This window comes from Mya arenaria, chromosome 9 (assembly GCF_026914265.1).
Source record: "Mya arenaria isolate MELC-2E11 chromosome 9, ASM2691426v1".
NCBI lineage: Eukaryota > Metazoa > Mollusca > Bivalvia > Myida > Myidae > Mya > Mya arenaria.
Window position 1 is genome coordinate 39,844,929 of NC_069130.1, and position 10,279 is coordinate 39,855,207.

The following is a 10,279-nucleotide window of genomic DNA, read 5'->3' on the forward strand; positions in this document are numbered from 1 at the left end:
AATGTTTTTTAGCAAAATATAGAAGTGGAAAAAATGAAATACAAAGGTAATGAGTTGTTTTTAGTAATCCATTGCCTAGTTTTGAATATGTGCTACATTTCTGTCAAAGGAAAGTGGTTCTTTTCGCTTAATATATGCAAATTCTGAGCATTTTATGTGTGTCTACGGATGGGACATGGTGTCTACGGATGGGATATTGACATGTTGAGCTTCATATTTACGAATTACAATCAGATATTGATGCAACAAATAATATATTTGGTCACTGAATGGAAATGCAAAATCTGCCTGGTTGGTTATATGCTAAGCATATTCCTTGCTGGGAAAAACATGCGTCTACGGATGGGACAAAATTTTCTGTATTTTTGGGTGCATACTTAGGCATATAATAAATTTGGTAAAGTAGGTATTATGTATAAATTTCTTATTGCTATTGATAAATGAGTTGTAAGTCTTCCAATGGAGGGTCATATTTTCACAAAATACCATATTGCTAATTTTGGCCATTTTGTATCCCTGTATTGAAAAAGCCAGATTTTGGTAACGAAATGGTGGGTTCAGTTATTTTAGTAGTACTCCGTCAGTTTTTATGCAATTTAAATGAAATAACCAGCTACAGAAAGAAGACTTAATTGCTTACTCAATGCTCAAGATATCTGATACAATTATTTTCCAGTATTTTTTCATTTTTATGTTAAAAAAGGGGTAATTTTCATAGGCGGATCCAAGGGGGGGGGGACCGGCGCGCGCCCCCCCCCCCCTAAAATTTTCCAAGTGTATGTATAAATTATTAATATCGTTCCATCATTGTAGATAGCTTTTAAGGTTATGATTTGCTCCACACAAAAAAATAGATCTCGATTTACCGTGGTTGTATCGAACATCTATTTGGCCACATTGGACTCTTACGAAACATAATTGGTCCGAGACGTCGTGGAACGCTCTTATCGATTAAATTATCTATTATGACGTATTCAGTAGAATGTGTTAGCGTTTGGCTATCCTCCGTTTTTACGGCTATACGCAGGAAGTGAATATCGGACGGCCGAAATACATGCGGGGAATATCGGACACAACAGTTATTTTAATAAAATATGTTCTGGTTTTATTCGACATTGTGTTGAATGTATTAACCCTGAGAAGTCAGTGAAACAGACGTTTGCTCGTCTGTTTCACTTTTCGGACCGTTCGTCATAATGACTAAATACAATGTACAGAATAGCACCCAGAAGACTACGTTCTGTGCAAACAATTTTTTTTTATTTGTCTTCACATTTCTATGACTTTGGAAGTATTTTAAAGTTTATTACTATAAGCGACTGTCTTATGCTAAACAAATCTGTTCGAAAGATTGATATGGCGGGAGAGTCAACCAGCTTTGAATCATATCAGACGCCGAGTAGCTTGTCATCTTATATGGATCCAAGCTGTTTCCATATTAATTATATCATCAGCCGGAAAGGAGTTAATATTTCACCTTCTCTGAATATATTCGCAGAAGTCAGTATAAAGCGACTTAAAACAATCAACTATAAATGAATGGCAGTAAATTTAGAATAAGATCAGTCGCTGCTTTGGATGTACGGCATATGATCTGACTCTGCACTGTTAACAACTCAAAATAACCACATGCCGTCTACATTGATAAGTTAAGACCCTGCTCAGATCAGACGACACGTAACGTAGAATACTTAATCGGACAAAAACATTGTCCTACTGTAGTACACTGCTAACATCATCATCATCATCCTCATTAATCGCCAAGTAAGATATCAATTTTACCGAGTGCAAAAGTCAGAGGTGTCTTTAGATCATAAGACATAAATAAAAGCCTCCACGACAGTTCATGCAAATCTATGTGGATTGCTTGAATTAATGCATTAAATGAAACTTGACATGAGGAGAGTTTCAAACTACCCTTAACATATTTGCCGAGCGTCTAAAACTTTACAAAACAGGACTTTTAAATTTTAAACTTTATAAATATAGCGTAGATCTGGATCTACAACCTTTTATAATTATTTAAATGAATATAAGATTTCTAAATGATTTAATAACATGTGTGTTTCTTATTTACCGACTGCCACCGCCCAGACTTACTTTGTGAGAGGTAGCATCGTTAAAAACTCAATCGACCGTACGGAGAAATTGCTAAAATGAATTACCTTGCGAGCTTTTAATTCACTTTCTGCTCACCGGTCAAATTATTTTGCCGAGGTGTTCCAAATGGTAAAAAAAATATGCTACACAGGATAAAAGATGGGACAGCATTACTGTTGTTGAAGCAAATGGGCTTTTGAAAAGAATAACCGATTCAAGCTTCATCATGTGCTTTACAACAGTACACCACTATTTTGGTTATTTTAGTGGTTTGAGCAAGAAACTCCAAGGATCCTCAATTGATATCATTCAGGCATATGACCTAGTAGAAAACGTTAAGGAGTTGGTAGATCAAGCACGCAATGACGAATCCATCTATGACAAGGTTTTTGATAGAGCAACACAAATGGGCAATTCTGCAAACCTTCCATCTCTGCAGCCACCAAGGCAGTGTTCCCGCCAGACGCAGAGAAGCAATAGTCCTTCAACCTGTCCAAAGGAATACTTCGAACGCGCGTGTTGTACCTGCCATTTGTGGATGCCATGGTAACCCAAGTTAAATTACGGTTTAGTAGCCTGACAAAACAAGTTATTAGGGCCATTTGCATCATCCACAAGAACCTCAATACGTTGACTGAAGAAAGTGTAGACACAATACTGTCATACTACCGACCGGATTTGCCGTCCCCTACAACATTTCACCAAGAACTAGCTCTATGGCAGCAGTTATGGAATAGACAAGAACACAAGCCATCGGCAATTCATGAAACACTGTCTGACCAAAGATTTTGCCCAATCATGTTCCCAAACATTAACAAGATGCTCAATCTACTGCTATTGGTATCCGCAACATCAAGTAGTGTAGAGAGGGCAAACTCTTCTTTGAGACACGTCAAAAACAGACAGAGAAGCACAATGTCTCAAGATCGGTTCAATGCGCTGATGCTTATGTTTGTACATAAGGACACAGCTATAGACAGTGGTGCTGTAGTTGAAATGTACGTTACACAACATCCACGAAAGATGCTTCTGATAAATCCTCTGTCTGAATAGCAAGGTATTCTTCAAGGTATAATGAAAATATGAAGTGTTGGATTTTGATTTGGACAGAATACTTCGTCAGATCCCCAAAGCCATGAGTATGGCAATGACAATGCTTATATTGCATGTAGAGTAGGCTTCTCCATTTGTTCTTGTTACAAAGTTACAGGCAATTTTGGTAGATGTTCTTGGTGCCGTGTGATATTTTACGCAGACGTGTTACATAATTGCATTTCTCTCACTGTAAACGCGCTTTTCCACTGGTTCTATGTTGCTCTTCATGCGACATAATACGTCGAGAGTAAGCTACCGGCTATTCCTCTGATTTAACAGTAAAACCTCGATTATTCAAATTGTGGGGACTATTTTTACAAGCCTGGATCACCCAAATTCGCACCTTGGATGACGGACTTTTAAAAAGTGAGCTCAAACCTAGATGCGAATACATAAAGTAATAAAAACTTAATTTTGGTTCCGCTTATAAATTTAAATTGTCTGGAATTCGAGTAATCCGAGTTCGAATAATCAAGGTTGGATTTTTCATGATTATGTTATCTATACAAATAACTGTGTACTTGATTTGGATCCAAGCTTTTAACACTCAAACTACAGTTCGAAAGCAGTTCGGAACGTGCACAATATTTCGTCCGATTCAATTTGATTGTGTTATGCCATATGCAAAATGCTTTTTGGGAAATGATTTTTGTGCAAAATGCGAGATGCTAAATGCTTTTAAAATGCTTCATGCGAGATGCGAAGGAAATCCGTTATTCAGGAGGTGTTACTATATTTAGATTTCACATAGCACGAGCTTCCGTAATTCCGTACTCGGCCATTCGATTGGTCGAAAATGAAACTATTGTTCTATACATGTTGTATATAGCATTTGCATAACGCATTTCGCAAGAAGCATTGAGCCCAGGCGTTCCATAGTAAACACATGCAATAGTTTAAGAGCTTGAGACCGTCGCGAAGGCCTCCGACCCCCTGAATTACCATGAAAACACATGGGGGCCTTAGCGGCCAACAGATGTCAATTTCAGAAGTTACGCCCCCCCCCCCCCCCCCCTAACTGAGAAACCTGGATCCGCCACTGATTTTGAAATGAAACATTGTAACGACAGTTTTTAGCCACATTTTGGCTATTTGGAGTCTGAAATTAGAAAACGCGTCAAATCAAGCGATGGAAGTCTGTATAAGTTGAGTCGACAGATATATTCTACATATCATGAGACATAAAAAAGACAATTTTAACATAACATGTTAAGAAAATTACAACGTAACAACAACAAAAAGGAAATTGTCATTATATCGTGACCAAGGCGATAGGTTAGTACCATAATATCAACACCTAGCTCAGGCTAGCTGGTCAAAATTTCTAGTCAACTTGATATGTGTTTATATATATTTGTTCATATTTTACTTTTTAAAATGTCTGTCATTTAATTCTTGATTATAATGTGATTTACTGTGATTTTATGATTCTGTTATCCTCAATCATTGTCAAATTATTTTTAAATGAAAATAAATGATCCCAATCAGAAGGAGTTTATTCTATGCATAGAATTAGTAAATCATATTCATAAAAAGTTCACATATTTACTAGCACATGCATACACAGTTATTATTCATCCATTTTGAAAAATTTATACAGTTATGAAAAGTCCAAAAGCTCTCAAAATTAACTGGACCCGAGTGTTTTCAGCTGAAAATTTGATGAAATTATTAAACAAATCGCATATCTTTAAATACATATATGCGATCTCTAGGGACTTGGCGTGATACAGACCACCAAAGAAGCATCCTATCATGATATCACCTATAGAATGCATAAGAGAGGGACTAAATATATTTAACAGAAAAGATAAACAAACTGATTGTCAGTTTTGACAGCTAAAATCTCGCTTGAGAGAACCCCCAATATCGGAATGTCACGTGATCCGTTATTGGTAAATTTGATTCGCTAATGCCTCATTTCCTCGTACATGCAAACAACGGTCAGTTAATCTGTTTTGCGCTGAAATTGAATTATTTTATGTCAATCAAAAGAGGAAATATTTTTCTTTTCAACTGTAATGTTGCAATCTCAGAATGTAAAACGTTTGTTCAATGCACAGCATTGTTTCCATACTGATCCGCTAAGGGTGACTTGACTGTACTTGTGTAGATGCATTGTTATTATACAGTATTATTCATTGTATTTATAGTTATCATTCTTACCTGATTTATATGTTTGTTGTATAACATTTACATAAAGTTTTATTCTATAATACTGCATGTTTCTTTGTATATGTTCTGAGTATCATGTGCCATGTCTCTTCATATCGGAGGAAATAAAGAATCTCTCTTTACTTTTTGACATGACATTTTAGAATAATTAATGCAATTGTGTTAAAAATAAGGTACAGTACAGCCTTTTAGCTTACAGAGTCAGTGATAATATCTAAATAATCATACACAAAATTGGTGATTATGTGTTACTATGATTCACAGCCAAAATAATAAGTGAGGTCAGACAAAAAAGTTTTTTGGGGGGAATGCTGTATTGCGATACATCATTTTAAAGATATTTTATAGTAGAATAAGAGAAGTATGCTCCAGAACTTTTATTGACACATCTGTATCAAACAATCGGATACTTGAAAATGCACCATTGCTGCATTCTCTCTGTCAGATTTTACAGTTATTGCACCAGTAATGTGCCCTGCTCAAAATTGTCTATATGAATGCATATTTTGACTGAAGTTAAACTAACTGATACCTTTAAACAAGTATTTCAAGTTCTACTGCCTCTAAATCTCTGCCAAGCTGGTAGGTATACCGATTTCCAGGACACATGCAAATACCTTCTGAAAATAAAAAGTCATCATAGAAATTTCTTCCGCAAATGTTTCGCGGATTTTTTTTTTAATCCAGCTAAGAAACCAGAAATAAACAAATTAAATAATTATACATGGATCTTGTAATTCAATGGACGTTGCATTTACCTCCCACGTTAACAATAAACTAAATCTAAACTCTTGACAAGGGCTCATTATTTAATTTCCCACTTAAGCTTTTTCGTAGCCAAGATTTCAAGATTTATTTAGATCATGGGTTATTACAACCATGTGATCAGAACAATAACGCTTTAACAAACAATTAATTAAACATATATATATAAACAAAGTGGACATATATTACATACAGTTTCCTATAATAGGAAATACTAAGACAAATAAGTCGAATTGTTTTTAAAGGAGAATGACTATTTGACATTAGATAAAAGGGATTTACAAAATATAGCCAGTTTAATAAGTTCTTTTTTGCCAAGCGTGTTTTTAGATAACCGCCATATTGCTTTCTCATAGAGAGTAGTGAAGGGAAGCAACCGCTGGTAGTCATGATTCACGAATTGAGAGGTGGGTCAAAAGATTTCCCTTGCGCCAGCGTTTTGGACTATTCTATTTCCCGAAAAATACAAACAAATGATTTTACAAATGGACTAAACTGTTCACCAGTATTTATATTTATATTTAGATGTCCAGATGGCTTGTCAAAGTTGAGGCTTTTCATTTTGGTCTTCAAAGTCATATTTTCGATTTTCGAAATGTAATCGGACCATACCATCATATCCCCTTATGAAGCCTCTTACATTGACAAAAGGTTTGTTGTAAGAAAAAAATTGATTGGATATTATAAATGGCTTATTTTCCGAAAATAGGTTGAGCTTGGGATTTCCCAGATTTGTGCGGACAAATGCAAAGGTCGCGTAGGTTATTGCGTGAATTCTTAATCAATATCATCTCATTTAAGAGACTGCAGACGATATTTTTGGTTTATTTATGACAATTGAGCTTTGTTGTATTGATAAACGATAACGTTTATAATATTACAAACATTTAGCATACACATTTTACTTTTACGAAAAGGCATTACAAAAAGGCATGTTTACACGCCCTGTTTACAAGGTTGACAGATACAGTGTGGACATACCACGTGGTTTGTGACGTCACATTTAGTTAAAACGTGAAGTAAAATACCGCTCGACTCAAAAAGGATTATCGCTGTAAGTGTGTTATTTTTATATCAATTTTTATAAAACCTAGCGGAGTCTAAGCGGAAAAATGTACACTACACTCGGTTACTAAGCGGCATGTTGAGTAATTTATAGTTTTTTCAAAAATCGTGGGCAAATGCTGAAAATGGACAAAATATTGTTCGTTATGACGAGAAGCAAATTACGTTTCTGGTCCAAAAAGTTGTTTATATATATATTCACCATGTTTGCCTTAAAAGGGAAGTGTCGGAATGCATATTCTATCCTCAGGATATATACATACCTACAAATTAGGCATACAGTATATAGAAATATCAAATGATTGTATTTTGTTATGACGAAAAGCAAAACCTATTTGATTATGACGAAAAGCAGTTTTTAGGAACAATTGCCGACCTCGCTCCATCTTGCAATGAGTCCACTTTGAGCCTGTTTTGCAATGAGCATCGGTTATATTTTACAGCAATTAAAAGACATACATGACAACTACATGTCACTGCGAAGTATGTCACTCAATTTATTGATCAGAAAACCTCATGATTCCAACAACACGTTGCATGTTCTTCATAAGCTTGTCTGGTATTTTTTGACAGAAATGGAGTTTGTGTCGTCGGTAGGTTAGAAGTGCAACTTGATTAAATGCATATTGATAGACATATGTTGAAGTCTATACATAGTGATAAACCTTGATGTCGAACAACTGAAGCAAAACCATGTTTATTGGCACAATAAAGAGGGTCAATGATTTAATCAAACAAAATGTCTTCTTTTTTCAGACTGATGCGGCCTCCCCTTACCATGGGGAAGCGCTGCAGGCGAGCAAAGAAAAAGCAAGGGGGAGGACGTAATTTCGTTTCATGCAAACATTAAGTGGGAAAAAAATTCATGGCAAACAAAATGGCAGATTTAGAATGAACAGTACTGATTTAGGAACCAACTTTTGCCTGGTAAGTGGACGTTTTCTTAATTTTTTTGAAAAATGTATGCGTCCAGAATGTGACGAAAAAAATTCTTCGATCGACATCTTAGTTAGGTACCATAAGTTTAAAGATAAAAAGGTTATTGAAAAGGTTGTGGCTTAGGAGGCAATGTTTACAAATAAACGTGTTGATTTTATCCACAATTTTTCGTATTTTCTCGGCAAATACATATCGATGCATGTTGTAACTTTGCTTGCATGTATATATTCCTATTTTCAAAACTTGGTTATTGCTCGACTGTACACGTTTCCTGGCCGATTTTTTGTTCCTTAACCCCCCATTTTGTTTATTGCAAGCACATTATCCACATTTTGGTGAAATGCAAAAACAAACTTCTGCACAATTGTTTAGCCTTGAGAGGATACGTTTTTAGTTCTGAGAATCGCTAATGATCACGAGTCTTTCAGTATGGCATATGATGTGTATCATTATTTAAAGTAAACGACTTTTTCACTTCAGGAACTTCACCATGGCCCGATTTAGAAGGCGAACGAGCCTCACGTTATACAGAAAATCACACAAGACCGCAGTGGCAAAGAAATCCGTCAATACAAGAACATAAAATGCTAGCATGTCGTCGATGAAAAAAAAACTCGCTTCTGTGATTACAACCAAAGTAGTTAGATTCTCGGTGTACAAAAAGAGATGTTTAACGTCTTTAACTAGTAACAGAACACCCAAAAGCACACGATTAGCCCTCGAAATACATAAACATATGCGCGTTTAACGCGCCTGATAAAATATATAAAGTATTCAATGAAGTCAATTTCCTACAAGATATTTGAAAACACATTAAAATGATATGATTCGGAAAACACGTCCGCCATGCATTATTCTGAGGAGACGAAAGATTTCTATCGGACTTGTTTGGCACGTTCATTCCCTGCTGTGCATCCCTTGTTTATTGCACTGGGTCACAGAAGGGGACAATTTCCTGTGTATTTGTTTATTGACACAGGGGCATTTAGAGCTGACACTTAGATAGTCTCATTGTCTCACTAATACATAATCAATTCTTGTATAATTTGTATATCTAATGTATTTATTAATTTGACCGATGGAATATAAATAATAAACAAATAAGAGTTATACGTGTTTTAATAGTTATATAACGGATATATTTTAATCCACTTTAAATACATGGTCACCATTGTAATATCCAAATTGTCAAGCATCATGGTTAAATCATATTAATGGGCTTTTATATACATGTATTGAATATAACATTACTTTTATTTTTATTCTAAAGCATTGTAATAATAATAATAATAATAATAATAATAATAATATAATAATAATAATAATAATAGTTGTATTATAATTTGAAAAAGTAAAAAAAAAAAAACACTTTAAGACAAGATCATTTGTTCAATCCTGTAATTCCTTTAACATTACCTCATAACATTATATTAACTTTAGCGCTTATACTTATCAGTTACAAATAAAATTATTCAGGATAATCTTTTTTTGCAAATAAAGGGCCGTAACTCCTAAATGACAAAAGCGATTTCCATGGTTATCGAACTTGATCAAGATATTATGGTCACAATCATGTATGTAAAGTTTGGTGAGGATTGGACACATACTTTTCAAGAATTAGATTGGAAACATATATTTTTGAAGTATTTTTGGCAAAAAAGGGCCGTAACTCCTGAATGACTAAAGCGATTTCCATGACTATCGAACTTGATCAAGATATTATGGTCACAAACATGTGTTTAAAGTTTGGTGAGGATTGGACAAACAGTTTTCAAGAATTAGATCGGAAACAATCTTCGGGACGTACGTACGTACAGACAGACAGACGTACGTACGGACAAGGGCAACCCTATATGCCGCCACTTTGTGGGGGCATAATAAACACAAGAAATCAAAGCAATATATAAACTTTTTTGCATTTTTGCGAGTAATAATCGACCCACATCCTTCCAGATGCCTTAAATGTCAAACTTTTACATGTACATGTGTATCTTTATGATTATGATCGAGATTCTTTTTTATCAATAACCTTGTGACAACTAATGGTCGAAGCTCTCATATACGACCTTGCCATTAATACGAAAATATACGAAACATCTTGAGAATAAACTTCCTTAGCGATTTTAAGTATTGTCATTAT

At 35.0% G+C, this 10,279-nt stretch overlaps 1 protein-coding gene and 1 long non-coding RNA gene across 2 annotated transcripts in view; one reads left to right on the forward strand and one right to left on the reverse strand.

Moving 5' to 3' along the window:
• The window catches only part of LOC128203144 (uncharacterized), a 175,012-nt gene extending 169,012 nt beyond the window's left edge, over positions 1–6,000 (reverse strand). Inside the window, exon 1 of the mRNA XM_052904431.1 lies at positions 5,903–6,000. The gene's annotated coding sequence lies outside the window, so the exon portion shown is untranslated. The remainder of the gene's footprint in view (positions 1–5,902) is intronic.
• An 848-nt stretch (positions 6,001–6,848) lies between these two features.
• On the forward strand, positions 6,849–9,424 carry LOC128203150 (uncharacterized). The gene is made up of 3 exons (XR_008255875.1): positions 6,849–7,189; positions 7,957–8,127; positions 8,620–9,424. It is a non-coding gene; the product is annotated as an uncharacterized LOC128203150 (long non-coding RNA).
• The last annotated feature ends 855 nt before the right edge of the window (positions 9,425–10,279 follow it).